The 20359-nt window shown below is 35.4% G+C and overlaps 1 protein-coding gene and 1 long non-coding RNA gene across 5 annotated transcripts in view; one reads left to right on the top strand and one right to left on the bottom strand.

Annotated features, from left to right (window-relative positions):
* LOC122574212 (sperm surface protein Sp17) overlaps positions 1 to 20359 on the top strand; it is an 89174-nt gene that overhangs the window by 15780 nt on the left and 53035 nt on the right. The window lies entirely within an intron of this gene.
* Positions 11293 to 19042, bottom strand: LOC122574253. 3 transcript variants are annotated; one of them, XR_006318964.1, is made up of 6 exons: positions 18436 to 19042; positions 18212 to 18351; positions 15681 to 15910; positions 15403 to 15522; positions 12532 to 12762; positions 11293 to 12296 (listed from the first exon to the last, which is right to left on the bottom strand). It is a non-coding gene; the product is annotated as an uncharacterized LOC122574253 (long non-coding RNA). The 3 variants fall into 3 exon arrangements; XR_006318965.1 differs by lacking the exon at positions 15403 to 15522 and having other exon boundaries at positions 11294 to 12296; positions 15757 to 15910; positions 18436 to 19037; XR_006318973.1 differs by lacking the exons at positions 15403 to 15522; positions 15681 to 15910 and having other exon boundaries at positions 11294 to 12296; positions 18436 to 19036.

The following is a 20359-nucleotide window of genomic DNA, read 5'->3' on the forward strand; positions in this document are numbered from 1 at the left end:
ACTAATAGGAAAAAGAAAATAGAAATAGCATGCAACCAAAGAATTATTAGGTACAACTTAAAGGCAGAGGGTGCGGGTGAAAATTGACGCGTATGCAAAAACATGAACAGTGTCGACATACAAAAACGAGTGCTAGTAACGATTTTTGTTACTCCTGAGCGAAACAATTGAAAAGTTTCGTACATATACAAAAATATAGAACGTTGAATTGTTAACGTGAAATTATTACTAAATACTCGGAGGAAGAAAAATACTAGCTTAGATAATAACGAATTATATATATATATATATATAATTATATATATATATATATATATATATATATATATATATATATATATATATATATATATATATATATATATATATATATATATATATATATATATATATATATATATATATATATATATATATATATATATATATATATATATATATATATATATATATATATATATATATATATATATATATATATATATAGATTATAGATAATATCGTAATTGGAATACGAACATGATGGATAGAACAAAAATCTCTTTTTAGACTTTTAAAAAAGATGATATTCTCTCTGAGCTCTTTTTTGGAAACATCTCTTTCTAGATTATAAAGAAGAAATCTTTTCTGCTTTCTTTAGAGAAAATTTCTTTTCTGTATTTCTACGAATATTTCCTAGATGTTAGATAAAAGTCTTTGTTACGACGTTCGGTTTTGTAATATAAAATAAAACTCTTCCCTGCAAATTGTATGTAAAAAAAATCTATTCGCACGCCAGATTCTGTTATCTATTTGTGGGAACTTTAGATTTAGTAGAGAAGTTGTAAATACCGCAATCGGATAGGTAATGGGTGAGGATTACGTTTCGATAGCGACGCCTGTTTCATCACTTAATGTTTAATAATTCAGCGTTCGCGACTTTTTGAAAACAAATCTATCTTTGAGCCAATCAGTTCTATTGTTGCTGAAAACATGTTTTATTTTTAAATTACGTGGAATGATTAAAAAAATCTGTAAAAACAGGTTCCACAACGGTAGGACGTAAACTGGGAAAATAATAGCATTTTACAACTAAGAAAAAGTAATTATCACTGTGTTTTAGTATCACAAGCGTTTGAATAAAAAGATATTTTCACACTTGCATATCAAAATCCAGATCTTCCAGATAGCGTACGAGCTCAAGGGATAAAGTAAGATAAGCTCATACACTTTTATTGTAAATTTTAAATTTCCCTTTTTGTAAGTTGACAAATTTATTGTGCGAAAACTACTAGACGGATCGATTCGAAATTTGGTACCTATTTTAAAATGACTAGAACTTGCTTATCTCAGAGCCTCAATATTGGATGACAATTTTAACGTACGGTATAAACGACTTAAGAAAAGTGTATTTTCTTCTACTTCTTACTAATTAGTAATCTCTTAATTTTATTCAATTTACAGATAATTTCATTAGCTGCAACTTTCCATTGAAACTTTTTCACGTACAATAAATAGTTTTTCAGTTTTATAAAGCGAGATATAAAAGAAGGTAGTGTTTTTTTTTCGTTTAATCGATATTTTGCTTATAAAGTACCGGCGGAAAATTGTTTCACAATCGCTTATTTTGTTCTAAATATCGTTCCGAATCATACCACGCAAAGACATTTATACTATCAATTTCTTTCTGAAATCATCTATTTTAGGCTTAATACATGGGAAGATCGTTAAAACAGGTAAGAAGAGGTAGATGTATGAATCGCGATTGCGCGCAAATAAATGTGACCAAATTTCTTTTCTTTTCTTCTGGTAAGTCGGCTAACATCGATTTCATTCTGCTGCAATTACAGCTGGCAATAACTCGAAATATAGGACGACAGCCTTGTGGAGTTTGTTCATGGGTGCCCGACTGTCTCGCGTGGTCTACGCTCCACCGACGACCACACCCGTCTTTAAGCACGTAACTGGATGAAACCTAATTTCTACGAATTCAGAATGGAATTTCATAATTTAGCAAAATCGATAGGAATTCGATGAACTTAAATTCTTTCCGCATCACTATATTGACTCGTTGCTTTCCTTCCGAATTTTCAGTAAAACTTGGTCCTTCATCCTATACCGTTATTTGAGAGTATCGAATATATTTGATATTTCATTTATCTCAATTTCGAATATGTTTTGGCATTTACTTAATGCTATATTGGTATTATAGGATCATACAGTAATTTTAGTTGAATATTTTAATAGGGGAAGCGTTATTCTTGTTTGCGTTTTTCTTTAACAACATCTTATACTTTTTTAAATGCAGTCCGTAATTAAAAAAGGTGTTGATACAGTTAATTCAAGATCTATGAAAATGAAATATTAAAGCGGATTATAAATGACTTAATTACAATCTCCATCTCCGTTTTCAAATGCAGCTTAATAAAATGGAAAATACCGAAATTTTGATTTTAATATTGTACTTTTTCTATAAGTCTCTAGAAAATTCAATTTTAAATTATCTATTAATTGTTTAACTTATTTGTCCGAGTACGCGGTCGTTAAATATTTGAGTGGTTTTTATTGCTTGAGCAAAATTAATTTCGTTGATGTCGCGAATTCTTAAGAAATGTACTGGTTAATTGACTGTTACTTGTTAGTTACTGTTATTGGTATTATTTTTCATATGTAGTGAATATTTGAAAACGAGATGTAACATGCATATGGGGTTATATATCGATCATTTGAGAATTTGATGTGATGAATTCATGCCGAACATGACGAATTCAAGGGGGGATATGGTTAAAATTATTGATATTCTCTCAAGCAAACTCAGATTAGCCGCGAATCGTAAAATCTTGATGTAAAGGATTAAATTTATATGTATGTCGGAGACGAGGGAACACCGGAGCCTTCCTTTGGAACCTTGGGAAGAACCCGTAATTAAAACAATTAGCATTCGACTCGATTGTACCTGTTCAAGATTCGTGACAATGAGCTTGGGCTCGGGGCGACAACCAGTCCCCAACGTGGTCGCGATCAAGGGATGAACGTTTGCCTAACAAAGACCCTGTTCTCCGGGTAAGATGGCCACCAGGTGCCGATGCATCTTCGCTAGCCTGAGGACCCGTTATAAATCCTAAGATTTAGTTAATTAAAGTCCGTCGAACAGACAAACAGCCTTTGTCTCAACTATGGGAAAATAGGGGAAACCTACCTCCTCACGAACGACTTTTCCCCAAGGCCGGTTAGCATTCCTTTTTACCACCGATATGGGAAATTGACCATTTAACAGCAACATCAATTTCCCTCACCTTCGGAACGAAGGCATCGTTCCACGAATCCGACGATCTCGTGCCCTTAGACACACCCCGTCGTAGTTTTCCTCGGTGGCATCAGCGCGACGGAGCATTCATTCTTTTTGGTGCGAACTCATCGCGGAGAAGGAATAACGTCTTTGCGATCAGTGAATCTTACACGTTTGTTACCCAAGAGCCGGACTTAGAGTTTGCGAGAGCTTACACCTACCACCCCGTTGACCACGGATTCGTTATCGGACCCTAGACCATTGTCACCAGTGTCGAACCGCCGCGATTGCTTAATAACTCTGTAAAAACCCCTACTCGTGCGAATAAACGTCACTTCGATTGTACAAGAAGGATGCATAGTTCCAGTGAAGAATCATTGTGCGCCCAATACCTCTCCTCCGATGACGACTCGGGCCCTCATCATGACGGGTACCCGACATCAGAAGTGGGATCTGAACCGGTTATACCGGTACGGGAACATAGGGCCCTTGTGCGTGATCTCCTTCGGTTGTTAAAACAAAAACGGAGAAGGAGTGCGAAACGAAAAAGACTTTCGCTACCACGTTTCAACCCCGAAGTCGCGGGCGCCGATCCGGCCACCTGGTGCACAGCCGTTAGCTTACTCATGAAGGACAACCCTCTACGGGACGGCGAGCTATATTCCGCCTTGAATCGTGTTTTGGAGGGCTCCGCGGCGCACTGGATTAAGCAAGTAATGGACGGTGGAGAGATTACCTGGTCAAGGCTGAAGGAACAATTCATCACGCATTTCGGGGGCCGGGAGACAGCATCGTCATCGGTAATAAAGTTGTCCACGGAACAACGTCGGGAGAACGAATCCCTAGGAGCATTTGGTAGTCGGATCCGTTCCCTCCTGAATACGAAGTGGCGACATTTAACAAAGGAAGAAACAGTCAACGCCACCGCTCTCTATCTGCTGAGCTCTCACGACCAACGCTTCAAACGATTGGCGCTCATGAGCGACATCAGGACGGCGGACCAATTTCTAAACGAAATGAGAGCTTTCTCTTACGAGGAGGAACCGACGTCGTCGCCGGGAAATTCATCAGCGGGTCCCGAAGCCAAACGACGCAAACTGCCGGACCACCGGGTTAGGTGCCTGTACTGTGATATTCACGGACTTTAATTAACTAAATCTTAGGATTTATAACGGGTCCTCAGGCTAGCGAAGATGCATCGGCACCTGGTAGCCATCTTACCCGGAGAACAGGGTCTTTGTTAGGCAAACGTTCATCCCTTGACCGCGGCCACGTTGGGGACCGGTTGTCGCCCCGAGCCCAAGCTCATTGTCACGAATCTCGAACAGGTACAATCGGGTCGAATGCTAATTGTTTTAATTACGGGTTTTTCCCAAGGTTCCAAAGGAAGGCTCCGGTGTTCCCTCGTCTCCGACATGTATATTGTATATTATACTAAATCGAAATTCTTAGTTTATATATCTTGCATATCCACGAATTTTAAACATGGATATATTTACTTTTCTAAAAATATTTGTGCGCAAAGTAATTAGAAAATTATTTTAAAGCCTTGATAATGTAAAAGATGTAAACAGAGTTTTTAATTGCATCGTTTTAATTACATTACATCGCCACTTTGTTAATTTATCATTAATAATTAGAAATATTGTGTGACACGTTTAGTTTTTGTATTCCATGCTGTTGAAACGAATTTCATTATTCTCGCGATTGTACGAATAAACTTTATAAGAAGGCACGAATAATGAAATTATAACGCCTTTAATAATTATTCGTCGGTTATATATGTTTATCTGAGTACATAAGCTGTTGTGCCACTTCGAATATTAACGATTTCTTCTCGTGTCGGTCTGTCTATTGATTTGCCAGCATCAGCACTCTAGAATAACATTTCTTTTCTTGTGGACACTGGGGTGAACGTTCTTTAACCTTTGACTTTTCGCTTTAAGCTTCTCAAAGAAGTCGTTAGCCATCCGACACTTGGCACCTCGACAAGACTCGTCAACCTCGAACACTGAATACCTAGTTATATGAAGAGTCGCGATTATCTCTCGTTTTAAAGGAAAGTAGCCAGATAAGAACGGGTTCATTGGAATTCGATATTATTTAATTCGTGGATATCGTTTATGAGCTTGATACATGATGATCAGCTACGTATTTATTCCTTTGCGCTTTGTGTATCTCCGTGTGATGTTTTGTTTTAAAAATTATTATAGCAGAATAGATAGGTAAAAAGCAAATACGTAATATCTACAAACGCTTTCAATCAATATTCGTTAATATAGAAAAAAAAACGCGACTAATATTTTATTGTATGAAAGGTTCATGAAATTCAATCCAGTACCGGTAGTATTGATATTGATCATCAAACAAATGATATGATTGTTTGACGCGCTTCACAAACTGGAGATTGCCGAGAATATCGATAAACTCGTTTAAAAGATGCATTTCGTTACGCACCACTTATTCTCGACAAATTGAATATTGTTTGCAAATGGGATTAATCGTAATGCAATTAATTAATTCATAAATAACAAGTTGAACAATGTAAAGTTACGTCGCGATATATTGTTTGGCGATTATCTTTTTCCTTAGGAAAGAAGAATTTATCATCGTTCATTATTTTATCTTTGATGAAGTACGATAGATTCTACATTAATCTTCGTGCAGCCACAGAATTCAAAACTGAAACTTTTAGTCTTTATGTGCTCATGTTTATAATTCCTGTGTTTTGATATCCGAAATACGTTGCATTGATTAACAACTGATTTTATGACCTCGTTATATCGTGGTCTATATATATAATATATGTATACTCCGATGATCTCTACACGCGTTTGTCATGTCTCGATAACGATGACGGAAGTAGGAACTTACGTTTCCTGGAGTGAAAACGCATCGCTTCAACGACTACGATCAAATCTCCGAATTGAACTCATCTGTAGAAAATTAAGTAAATAATTTATAGGAAACGGTCGTTATGTTTGATAAAATGAATGCAAACTGTTTATAATGGAACCTTTGACTTTTCTTTCTGCCTACATTTTGAACAGCTTTATTTTTACGTTCGCCTCTACTGTCTATCTATTTATTCACGCATCGCAGCAACGTCCTAATTAGATTTACCTTCGTTGCTTGCAGTTTCTTGCTCGAACAACTGAACGATCAATTATTTCTAAGATGGAGACGTTGCTTCGTTAAATTTCAGTGAAGTTTACATGGATTGACTGGGATAAAATACATGGATTGTCGACTAATATCGATCTGGATATGAGAGATAAACTAAAAATCACGAAATTTAAACACAAAAATTTTAGTATTAATTCATATGAAGTATACAGCGTGCAAAGTACATAGTGTAAAGTCAATATATAATATACCATAGATAACGAATATCCGATTAGCATCGAACATATTGGGCATTGAAATTATTGTATGACGGTGCCGTGACGTTTTCTGTTCTCTGAATATCTATGGTCGTTTTTTGTAGGTCAATTCTTAATTTCTCATTGTCAGTCATACGATTTATATCTAGTGACCTCTTTCCTCGAATACACCTTGTCATCAATCTCTTATGCAGACGCTTACGTATGTTAGCGAATTATTAAACAGATTTCCATGGAATTAATACCGTGGACCCTTAACCCCCATTAGGAGGGCTCATATTTCGTATACAATTGTTTCTCCAGTCAATTTATATTATGAAATGATATTTCGATATATGTATATTTCTTTCTTCATTTACGTTTCATGATCTTGTACCTTCTCGACTTGTCTTATATTTTAACATCATCTTAGAAGTCCCTTTTCTCATTTATCTCTCGTGTTGTTGAAACAAACATAAATATATATATATGTATATGTATATATATGTAGTATCGGGGAAAAGGGCCTAAGAAATATCTGGCGAACCATAAACAATGTCCCGAGAGCCGAGGCGCCGATGGGCCCATCAATGTGTCGTCGGTCCCTCAAGTGAATAGTTTCATAGAAAAGGTCTACGTGGCTTTGGCCACGAGCGGTCCCGGAACACGTGTGTGGTGGGTCTACGGGAAGACAAAAGAGCAGTCGGTTTTTAGTTGAAAAGTCGAGGGGAATCGATGGAGAAGTCAGAGAGTGTGAGTTGCGTTGTCGATATAGTGCTGCTAGCGTTGTCGAGAGAGTGTGGTCCGCGTGAGAGAGAACGTTGGATCCGTTGTGTCGAGAGTTGTCTAGATTGTAGCGTGTTATTGCGATTAGTTCATATTAAACTACCATCGTTTTCCTGTCTATATCTGTACAATCCATTCATTGTAAATAAATTACAAATATCAGAATATAATAACAATTTATTCCATTGACGATACTATATATATAGTCGCGAATAATTAGTGAGACAAGATCGCTGGTTTTAAGGTATAGTTAGTAGAACATAATGGTTAGTTTATTCTATTTTTCTGCTATAAAAATTCACATTGATTAGTTTAAAATATTTCGAGGCTATAAGTCTTCGACTTCTTCATAACCATCAAGTTTTTTCATTACTTCAAGAAAATTTTTTCTCGCGATAAGAAAGAATGATAGTGTATAATGAAGTCGCGAGAATGTGATGGATGACTAATTACTTGTCAGCTCGAGTCATGCAATTCTTTTTTCATGGAATTTCTTTCCTTGAATCAGATGTGGACGAGCTTTATAGTACTTAGAGATGGAAGACCATTTTTCTCTTGTTAATAAGTACGCGCTCCTTCTCTTTAACGACAATACTTCATTCATCTAAATGGTAACAATCTTTTTCAGTTTCAATGAGTTCGGTTTTTTTTTAACATACATAATGTACCGAGCTTCTTCCTCCCGTGACACAACTTAACATTTTCTTTAAACGCAAGTTTCCCTGACTTTCTCCAGTAATGGGAAATATTCTTTTTGCTGATATTCTTGCGCAACCCTCATTTATTATCCGGTGTAATTAATCTGTCTAGAACTGGATTGGTTTCGAGGAGATGGACTGGAGCGAATTCTTATTCGATCGACTTAATTCTTTTGTGACAATTTCTGCGACCAGGAAAATAGCATAAATCGTTTTATGAGATTAATCTAATCGGGGGGCTGAAGATCTATAATTCGAGATAATTATAGATAAAAACCAGACAATCGTAACAAGGTTTTACAAAAATATCGATAAATTTTTTTAAACTAATAGTTTTGTACAAAGGCTTTATTGTAACAGACCGTGATAATTAGGGTAGATTAGGAATTGAAACGGCATTTTGTGTCTTAAGATTTGTAATATAAATATTGAAGCATACAGATTATTTTTAAACGAACTGTATAATTTTTTAACGATTTTGTGGTAAAGTTAATCGTTCGTGCATGCGTAACGAATATGCAGAGAAAAGTTGCACGTTCTTTTAACTCTACCAAGGCATTAAATTTCCTTAGCATTTAAATGAAAATACCGAGGCCTGTATGAAAATCAGCATTTCTTCCTCGCATAAATGGGCCCATTCGAGACAGATTGTTTTAATATTTGTTCATTACCTTCCTCTTGAAGCATGCGTCAACGCTTCCTAATTGCATTTATTCCTAAGTTAGGCTCGAAGCAACCGCACGATAGGTATTCAAAACGAATGCGTAGGCTGCGATTATTTTACATTTAAAAAGTATTTATTATTATGTCTTCTTTATTGGAAGCACTTAAGAGGAGCTTTCTTTTAAAAGCGAAATAATGAAATAAAATGATGAAATGATGTTTGATTTAGATATTACAAATGGTTTTCAAATGACAAGTTTTATGGCTGACTGACTCGTTTCATCTTCCAGTAGTGGTAAGTTGACGTAATTGCGAAGTGATATTTCCGGGTATGATTAAATCCAGTTAGAATTGATATACACATACATAGAAATGATATTGTGAAATAAAAAGATGACGCATGATTAATCATCTATCAATGTTTTATATAACGACCAAATCTGTTGCAGTTAAGAAAATAAACGTTTGACGTGCTGTTCATTAGGTTATTTCGTTGTTTATATTTATAAAAAGAGAGGTATGAAGAGAAATGGCGAATATTGCATTATTTATATTTTGCTGTTTAATTGAAACATTAAATAAACATTTCATTATTTTTAGCTATATTTACTGCTAAGACCATACCATGGATTTGTATAATATCTCGGTAATGAACTTGTGCGAAATTTTTAAAGTTGCGACAAAATTATAGGGATGGCTACTGATAAGTAGTAGAACCTATGTGTGGTCGGACTTTGCAAATTCCTGTCTAACTTTCGTGAACAGTTTGAAACTGTTTCATTGTGATTGGTGAGTATCAGTGAAGTAAAGTATCTCTCTCTTTCTCTCCCTCTTCCTCTCGCTTCCTACCTCCAACTCTCACACACACATACACACACGCGTGCACGCACACACCAAGAGAAAATAACAAAAGTCAGATAAGTGAGGTAATTAAGAAAATTTCATTTCGCGAGAGGAATGCGAAGGTTGTCTCGCTAAACGTCACGGAATTAAAAAAAGGTGCATATTACTGAGACGTTTATTAAATTTTTGAAACAATTTTTTCGTGTTGTTTATTAAGAATTTTAACAAGGAAAATACTTTATTGTTGAAGAGTTACACGTAATACTCCTACGACAATTGTCATTCTTGATTTTTTCTATCTTGCGTAAGAAGAGCATAGATCTTTATTATTATATTTGCTATAATATTTACCATTGTTGCGATTAGTAAATTAATAAAAATATTTAAATAGCACATGTAAATTAAATATATACAAAAATCAAAAAGATACGTGATTAAACGAACGCTGTATCATTCGAAGTATTCAGTTCACGCAGTACATACACCACAAAAGTATTCGAGGCTAAAGGATGAACAAATCGATCTTCTGCTTCTTTTACGCCCGCTAAAATGCAAAAATACCGATCTTGATATCACTAGCAGATAACCAATGTACGAGCACCATGTCGATTAAAAAGTAGTGAAAAGGATAGAATATGAAACAAAAAAGGAATTGACACTTTTCCAACTCCGTATCGGATAATGTGAATACCACAAAACGGGACAATCACAGATCTACTTATTCAATACGTGAAAATAACTTCGCAAGTAGAATAGGTACGTGATATTATCACTGCTCCATAATATAAAAGCGCAAAGCGCATGTTTCTGAGGCTTGGCTTTGTGAAGTACGAGAACCGACGAGTGCTGCTTGTTGGTAAGGTCGTGCAAGCTCTGTGCCACGTGCCATTATCGAAAGCTCACCCCTCTTCTCTGTTTTATCGGCCGCAGCTACAAGTTCGCCACACATGCGATAATTTTATAGAACGTTCGTGAATTTTGGACAGGTGGCGACAAAAATCTGTCGACTTGTATAGAGCTTTCGGAAAACAGCGAGTGCTGGAAAAATCGCAGCTTAAAATAATTATACACTTTATCGACGAGATTCTTGTTGGTCCTCGAACACGTATCCGCTGCTATTCCATCTTTAATTGGACTCTCTGGGCTCGTTTGTCTATTCTTCTTGACGGAAATCTAGCCGACTCGTAGAATTTAATTTCAACAAATTTATTCAGTTACGTGACTCAATTTTTAACGTTGCTTTTAATAGCTTCTTTTTTTATTCTTTCTAAGAGGAGGCCCGATAAGACCAATTTTTGTATCAAGTGGATCGACCTATTGACCTATATTTTGAATAATTTTTAGTTCTTATGGATACCGATACTCTCGTTTGTATTTATTTATATTTAATTCTATCATTTTGACAAACCAGTTAGTATGTTTTCTTGGTACTCGTTATTATTCGCATTACTCGTATTACTCGTCGATACAAATTTCACGAGCTCGAATTCACCAAGATTCTAAGAAAACTTGTTGAAAAAGTGTAGTAAATTTATTAAGAGATTCACAGGAATATTCATGTAAATGTATTATATATAGAGTAGAGAAAAAGTAAGATATATTTAATAATAAATGAATTAATAGCAATATTAATAGCAGTAAATATTTCAATACATTTAACTTCTTTTTTTCAACCATCTTTCTTTTCAAACCCTTCTCTCAACAATTATTCAATATCTTCCAAAGCCTTCTTCGAGTATAAATCGTTGCAAATTCAGCATTTCATTAAAACAGCTCGCATGGACGTATAATGATTAATCGATTTCTCTTGCAAGTCGACTACCTGAAATTCCATGTAGTGGGTATATAGCAACTAAACGTGACCACATCGTCGCCAGCAACATTTCGGCTAATAGCTTTCGGCTGTATAAGTTGTAAGCTACGTGATATTTCTAGTTAGAAGGTTCTATGGATTCTGAATTTGATCGATGATTAATTTAGCCAAGTCATGTTATCGTTTGCTATTGTTTATGATCTAGTCCTAAAAAATCTAGTTTTAAAGCCCATTGGTTTCGTTAAATATTAATTCCAGGAAAAGTAAGTTCTCTTATTCATTTAAGAGTTATGTTTATTTTATAACGTAGAACTTGTGTGAAATATAGAATTGTCTGTCATTTGTAGAATATCAAATTCTTTTATATATTTGCAATAATATTAAAATAAGATTTTCTCAGATTAATGATTTGATTACTCGTATCATTTATCACAGCTATTTTATGAGAGATAACTATTAAATTATGGTTTTTTTTTTGTTACATGAAGAATTATTTCAGTATTCGGTTAATCACTGCAAAAAGTTTATTTGCAATTTTCTTTTGCGAGCTTTTAATTCGACGTGCAATTTCCTTGCGCACTTCCATGAACTGCGAATGTTGCAGAATAGGTGTGATTAGGTACTGCCTCCATAAAAAGTAGATCACATAGAACTTGTAAGATCTGGTTTCAAGCAATTTAGCATTATTTTGACTTATAATGCAGTGTCTATTACATACTGTTGTAAAATAATTACATTTTCAATTATTCGAATAGTATCAATGAGGTTTGATTTTCTTTGTCTTTAAAAAATATTTTCTATTGTTCGTGTTATTTGGACACCTTTCCATATCATACAAACACAATATTTTTCCATCCCTTAAACTGTAAAAAAGAACATTTTTGAAATGATATTTCAAAATACCTCGTAATCTGACAAACGTAAAGTAAATAAGAAATGTGAACAGGAATAAAAAACTAACTGGTCTGGAATACAGTTAAGAAACACAGTCTATTACACATGGAATATAAGTTTATAAAATCCGTTAAAAAACGATAGACCAACGATAAAGTAAAGTGTCTCAGAGAACACGTGATATTTAAACAAAAGTGATCTTACCATGCGTTTAATAATTTTTTTTCGTGTAAATATGCGGGGCTGCATCCACGCAGACACGTTCCTGTAGTCGGCTCACAGAGACTGCGTGGCGTTTCGCGCAGGGCCGTCAAGTCCCGCTGTTATAAAAGGAACCGCCGGCACCTCGAATACGCCAGTTGTACGTTGAATCAGGTAACTCACGTTCGCGAAGGTGAGGGTGGCCGCGTTTTCCCGTCAGGTGAGTCCTGCACACTGTACAACGAGTTTAAATCTTTAGAGGAGGGCGACCAGCGAACGCTTTTTTCTCGCGAACCCCGTACGCGGCGCATAGTCCAAAGGAGAAAATAGTTACGACATCGTGACACGCGAGGCGGGCTTACTTTCTACGCAGTGAATCGTTCTTTCGAAAATTAGGTGAAAACGAAAGGGGAAATACTTGTTTCTAAAACAGATTTCAGATATTATTGGTATGGTTCGTAGAAGGGAAATTTGTTTACTAGAAAGGATTTTAAATATTTTTGAGCAGTTGTTCGCTCTTCTATTTAAGAGTTTTGATCGAAGCGTTTTTTTCTTTCACACAAAATTTAATATCATTAGAACATTTTTTAATTTTAATAGAATGGGATCGATTAATTTATTTCATGACAAATGATATTGGGAATAATAATGGAATAGCTCTTTTGCTATGAAAATAAAGTGTAGTAGCGAGAAGAAATCTTCTAAAAAGGTTGCAGAAGTTATAAGCCATCTTTTCAGCTTTAGCTCGGAGCGAAGAACACAATTTCACTCGCTTGGAAAGTTTTGTGAAATTACTAGTGGGGGTATTCTTCTCCATAAAATTTGGCAAAATCAAGAGAAAAATTTAAAGAATATTCGTACTATCATTGAGCGAGGTATTATACTTTTTTAAAGGACGAAAATACGAATTTTACAAACTGCTGTCTCGAAACCATAATTTCTTTTAAAAAAGAATCGTTTTTAACATAAAATACAATATTTGAGTAATAAATTTCCTATAACCTTGTAATATTTTTTATGTTGCTTTTCTAACTTACTTTTATTCGACATATATTTTTTCGAGACGTAGAAACAATCGTTTCTGTCGTATCTTTTAATTCAGATTATTGTTCAGAATTTTTAATTCGGATTTTTATTACATTTTTTAAATTAAAAATTATGCTACTTTATATTCATTTATCACTCTAAAATAAAAATTTAGTCGTAAGAAATTTCCCGAACAACATGCTATACGGTATATTTGATGAAAAATGTCACCAAAAATCGATCATGGTAACCATCTATAAATAGAAGCATAAAATATGAATAAAACATTCTTTCCACTAAAAAGCTTTTAAAACATCCTTTGTAAGAAAATATCTCCAAACATATCGCATTTCCTCCAAATTGACACCTGAAAACGAAACTCTCTTCTTTCTTCGCTTCGAACGATGATCTATGGTCTATTGAAAAATGCGCGTTTACAGTTGCGGAGAAAAGAATCGATAATGATCACGTCTAATTCAATAAGCAAACAGTCGATTACTACGATCACAGCCGATAATTAATGCAATCGGAAGCAATTTTGCGCGCAATTCCGTTCCCGCTCCCGCGATTTTGTCTTCGGTGGAAGGGCGGAATTGAGGACAAACGAGGCAAGGGAACAAACCGAGTTCAAGGGGAAGGGGCGAAACTCGGATTCCCGAGAAAAAACAGACACAGAAGCCGGTGTAAGTTGCTGGTCCTTCCGTATAGGGGTTAATAAACAAAGTAGAATAGTGGAAGAGTTCGACTTTGTGGAATAACGCGGCTACCCCTGTACACCTTTTAACAAAAATTCCGATAAAATCTCTATTTAGGTTCCCATCGTAAAGTGATCCGAGTGTTTTGTGGTGATCGATGATGGAACATTCGTTAAACCGCATGTCAAATACTCGTTTCTGTTCATCGCGATAGATTTTATTTTATTTCTACCTTGTATTCGACGAGATCGGATATATTTTATATATTAACTGTGTATACCGATAAGACGACATTGCGAGTGGAAAGTAAATATACAGTCTAATCGAATAACATGTAAAAGCGGGTATGACGTGATTCCTTGTGTACAAATAAGGAAAAGAGAAAAAATAGAATCAAAATTTTTCATTTTTGGCATAGTTTCCGAGAAAATCGAGTTTGAAAATTTATCATACGCGTGTGCTAAGCCAATTCTTAATTAAATGTGTTCAAACTCTATTTTCTTGAAAATGGAGTCTTAAACAGAAAAATGCTATTTTACATTTTCCACTTATTTTCACACGTACAATTAACCTCCTATATATTATTTAATCCTGTTCAGTCCGCCATTAGCCACGTGCAAGTATAGTTGATAAATTTTCAAACTGGATATTCTCGAAAACTAACCCAAGAATGAAAAAACTTTATTCTATTTTTTCCTCATTTTTTACGTCGTGCTGGCTTTTACGCATTATTCGGTTAGACCTCGTGTAAGATTTTTTTAACTTTATATAAGCGGTTATTTTAAAAAGGTGCAGGTCGCATTCAAGCAATATGTAGTTTGTTGCGCTAACACGGATAAAAGTCATACTTCCGGACTAAAAATATGAGATCTTGGCTGACCTTGTTTTCGCTTTTTAGAGTGGAGTGGTGTCACAGGATTAAATCTCTGACGATCGACCTGTATCTAATGAAATCTACTATCTCGTATTTCCTTAATGACAACTTACTATCACGCTATTGTCCGCGAATAATGAATTCCTCATACGAAAGAACACAACATTTCAATTTTTAGTACAGTTGCAATTATTTCAAGGTACGTAATTACGAAGAATTCATAAAATAGTTCTACTACAAACACACTTTACAAAAATTTTAACGATATATCACCGATACCTCTCTATCTTTTTGCATACAATCCCCTAAAAACGCCGCGAGATTCGATGCAGCAAAGATCTTCCTCTGTAATATAACTTCCGCCGGGACAAAAAGGTCTAGTTACCATTATATCTCTTTCTGAAAGCACATATCCGCTTATCAAACGTTTTTCTCGTTGCATCTAATTCTTTTCAACCATTCATCAGTTTTACAATTTTCGTTTTTAGTCCTTATACAACACTCTGATACGTAACGCACAAATGTTTTCAGTAAATATTTATCGAGAGCAAACTCACGTTCACCGCATCCACGCCGGCCCGGTGCAGAAGAAATGTCCTAAATCCCTACGTGTAACATAAAGAGAAACGATACCATGGAAGGTGGAATGTAGAGCAATCTTCGTGGCTCGTGTTGTGGAGGAAAACGATACTTCTAGTCACATCTGGAAATGCGTTGTACGGCTTCGCGTTTCGAACAGATTCTGTCTTTCGATTCTCTCATTCCACCTCACTATACAGCTCCATCTCTACAATTCGAATTTAGAGCATTTTGACTCGGTGGAATAGAAGTGAGATTGTGTTAGTTCGTTAGATATTCGAATTGTACGATGTGGATGAATATAATCTACGTGTGTATATTGCATGCGAACTATTTCAATTAGAAATGATCACCATTGTAAATTATGGTAGTACAAAGCGAGATACTGGGAAAATGTGGAACCATGCATCGTCGATTTGACGAGTAGGCTTATGTGACACTTGTTACTTATTAGTTGATAAGTGGCAGGTCTTTAAAACGGGAATGGCATAGTTGATCGGATGATGAAGGATTTAATTTAAAATATATCTAACTGTTGCTGGGTGATATTATCTACGCTCAGACATTACGATTGGTTATCAATCTTAAATTATGTCAGAATGCAGGTTCTCTCGTTGTTGGACTAACCTCATAGAGCTGATTTTCCGATGGAATTTTCAGGAATTAAAGCTAATTTAATGACAGATGGAAATTTTTGATTAGTGGAAGATGATGTGTTGTTGGTGATGTGCAAGTTAAGAGTATGGAGAAACAATGGACAATTTCCAATTGACCTATATTGTTCGTCGTGGTGTCAAGCAGTACGTATGTCAGAATTTTATTTCGCGTCGTCGTCAACTTTAAGGAAACATCGCGTGAACTATAATCGTGGCTCGCGGTGACACGAGCACGCTTATAGCGAATAACACCGACCAAAATATCTGTATTTGACATGAAATTATTACCGGTAATGTTTCCTTCGAAACTTGCCGCTTGATGCATACATCACTTTGTAAATCAATGTATCTAACAACCAGAACCGTTCGAGAAAAAGCAACACTCGATGAATAGAAATGTAATCATCTCTACAAGCAAAGAATAATTATCTCCACCGCGTGTGTTCGGCCGCATAGATTTTATCGTCGCGAGGAATCCAGCCGACCGAATCTCGTTTCGACGAGCTGACGCGAAATCTGCCAGGATTTCTGTGCGTTTATGTGTTCGCCAGACCATGAAACGTAGCAGCCCGTGTGTAACGCGGAGAACGAGTATGGTGTACGACGTTTTATGTACTTAGTGAGAAAGGAACACGATTATAGGGGTGACCTGAGCGTGAAAAAATAATTAGAAAAGTTCGTAAAAATATACTTGTCTGACTTTGGCTTCGAGATACGGCTGTTTTCCCTATTTCGATGTCTTTCGGCCGAAAATGAAATAGCATGATAGATTACGTTTGCTTGTTAATCGTCGACCGAACGATTGACTTTAGATGTGGATTTAGGTACGAAAATTGGGGTTAATTGGTTGGAGCAGATGGATCTTGCATTTTGCTAAATCAGCTAGGTCGATTGATCTTCTTAGATTGTTTTCGCATTTTTAGCGTGCATTTATATTTAGTTTTCATACTATTTTAGCACGGAAATTTCGTTCGTGTTCAAAAATGGCCACATTTATTATTAGATAGTTGAGTTTATAGATGTATTTTGGAAGTTCGGTTGAGAAAGAAAATTGAATGATAGTTTTAACGTAAATAGTTAATTAGATAGTTTAAAAAGTAAGATACTTTGACAAATTGTAGTTTGATCTTTGCTATTAATATAATAAAATTGACTCACACAACGTATTTATCTTGCATTCATGTTCGGGGACATTAAGCTTTCACTGCTGAAACCGTAATACGTAATACGTTTTGTGAAATGCGTGCCCACCATACTTATTCATCCCTGATCGTCATGTCTTGGAATATATATTCAGCAGTGAAAGCGTTAAAAAAAAGCGACCATTATCACATACAAATATACATCTCAAAGGTAACACAATGTTTCGTTTCTTCCTGAACAATGAAGGCAACGTCTAAGATAATAGGCATAATATATAGAATAGAATCGCGTGGTTCATGGGAAATAACAACAAGCAAATATACCTAGAACCATGTTGTTTTATAAAATGGGTGATTATATTAACAATAAGTTGTATTATTTCACGAAAATGGTATTTGTGAATGATTTTCAAGATCAGAAAAATTGTGTGCCGAATATTTACTAGACGAATTGTCGTCAACGGCCAATATTTTTGATAAAATGGGTGTTTTCTTTTGTAGTTCAATGGATTATATATACATTTGAAATGGATCTTGTTAGATATTGCAAATTTTAAAATACTTTTTGTCGGTTTGGTGTGGTGCATCTTCTAATTGGATTTCGTGTTGAATGCATTTACATTAAATTAGATCTCGCGCAATCGCAACGGTGAATACCGAGATAATTTCTAATCTAATTGAACTCGCTAGGTGATTAGTTTATTAATTTACTATAGTAGGTCCAACGAGATCACTTATTTTTCTCCTTTTATTTTGTTCGCCTTTAGTCTTTGCTGTTCCTCTCGCTTCTCTCTTTCAATGGAATTCGTCTAGGATGGTTGCAAAATGAATTCAAACTGCCCGATATCATTCTGGAAAGATAACAATTTTATTTAACATTAGTTAATAGTAATATAAAAATTAACTTCTTTCGATTTGGCTTTTCCTTTTCTTACCTTTTTCAATTAAAAATTCTACCGCATAATAATTCCCCTGCAATGTCCGTGTCACATTTTATCGCGTTTTTCTATCGGATCACGAAGCTGATAGCGATAATACCGTCGCACTCAATTCCAAGTCCGCGTAAGACGTTTGATACGTCGTGTTTCATTAAGAGTGGACAGGTTGGATCGATTTTCGATCCTCGACTGCGTACACATACAGCTAGGCGTGTTTTCCCTACCCCCAATACTAGTCCCGGTAAGAGATAGGAGAGACCTGACCTGATCGATACACGTGGCTTTGTATAACCGTCCCGGAAATGACGAAGATGTTCCCCGGCATAGCACACCACTTTTGTCCTTGCAGAAAATTACTCTGGGGAATATCGACGAAACTCGGTTGGAATGTTATGCTTCGAGCGTTCGTTAACTTGGGTGTCATGGTAACCTAGTAAATCTTATCAGTTTCAGGTTACGAAAATGATGAAAATGACGAAGATCGATCTTTAAATTTTGTTTTATCCATGTGTCGGATACATGCTTCGAAACCTACGAACTCGTCGGAACAAATCCACAATTTCCGCCTATCCATTCATTGACTGACAGAAAACTGTTGACACGTTACGAAATGGTTGCGCAATGCGTGCCGTATGAAGCAGCGAAAATTTCTAAAAGAATATATAGAACGCAGTTGCGCGATTCGTGTCTGGCGACGTTAGATGCGCAGTTGTTCGTCGTGTGCAAAGCTCGTATATCAATAGTGATTACGATCCGAGCCAGCGGAAATATCGTTGATTTGTTTTATTTATTCTCGCTGCCGTTTTATCAGATGGACGTATGGACTGTTTAACTCAAGCTCAAAGCGATCGAGCACAGAAATTTGCGAATTGGGCAGAATGCTTGGAAAGTTTAACACTATTACATATGTAGAGACTCTCTTTTGTTCGAATATCTCTTCATTTTCTAAACTGTTAATTAGTTTCACCTCGTTAATTGATTCCTCACACATATTACACAATACTTCCTCGATTGAATTTTGAACGCGATATGTTTCGTTCTAATATCTTTGGTATGTTTCAAATTCTTGGATGTTTCTTTATTGAAAAATTTGTCACAATGTATTAAGCATTCTGAGTAATATTACTTCTAGGTTGTATCTGTTACGGTTATATATGTTAATTATAAGTTAGTCTCATCTGGAAATTCCAGGTAAGAAAGCACGAACGGTTACACAGTTCACCGAATTATGTTCAAAGGGTGTATTTATACCGATAAAGACAGCGTCCTAGATTTATGAACGTGTGCTACGTTATTGAGAATATGTCGCTATTATTGATCATTTCTCATTAAAGTAGCTTTGTTGAGACCTTCTCCATTTTTAATGAATTTTTTCCAACTTCTTATTTTTTTAGCGCTTTTCTATATTTAGACAGCGCGAAATACAATCGAACCAAAATATTTCTCATGATATACCCGATAGAATTTCTATCTATATTCATTATATATTTATAATATATACATATATTTACTCTTTTACCGAATTTAAAGTATGCAAATACGCCTTAACGGAGCGCAATTACATTTTCATTCAGATCCTTTTAAAGAAAATTTATACGATTTTAATAAAGCAAGATGCACATCATAAAATACCCAATAACCAATATATCCTTTATCATCTTTCTTGTACCATATGTCGAATTGTCGAACTTTTACAAACCCGCTGATACGTTCATATGATAACGTAGATCCTGATACCGTCGCGGAAACGATAAAATTATATTCCATGGTTGTAAATTTTTCATTTATTGAAACACACGTGACAATCCTACATTATAGATCTTTATATTCGGACACCTCTTTCAAAAGTGATAAAAATATGCCAAAATTAAAATTAATTTTAATGAAACTGTTTTATAAGTCGTTTTATGGCAATTATGCC

The sequence above is a fragment of the Bombus pyrosoma genome, linkage group LG2 (genome assembly GCF_014825855.1).
Source record: "Bombus pyrosoma isolate SC7728 linkage group LG2, ASM1482585v1, whole genome shotgun sequence".
Taxonomy (NCBI): Eukaryota; Metazoa; Arthropoda; class Insecta; order Hymenoptera; family Apidae; genus Bombus; species Bombus pyrosoma.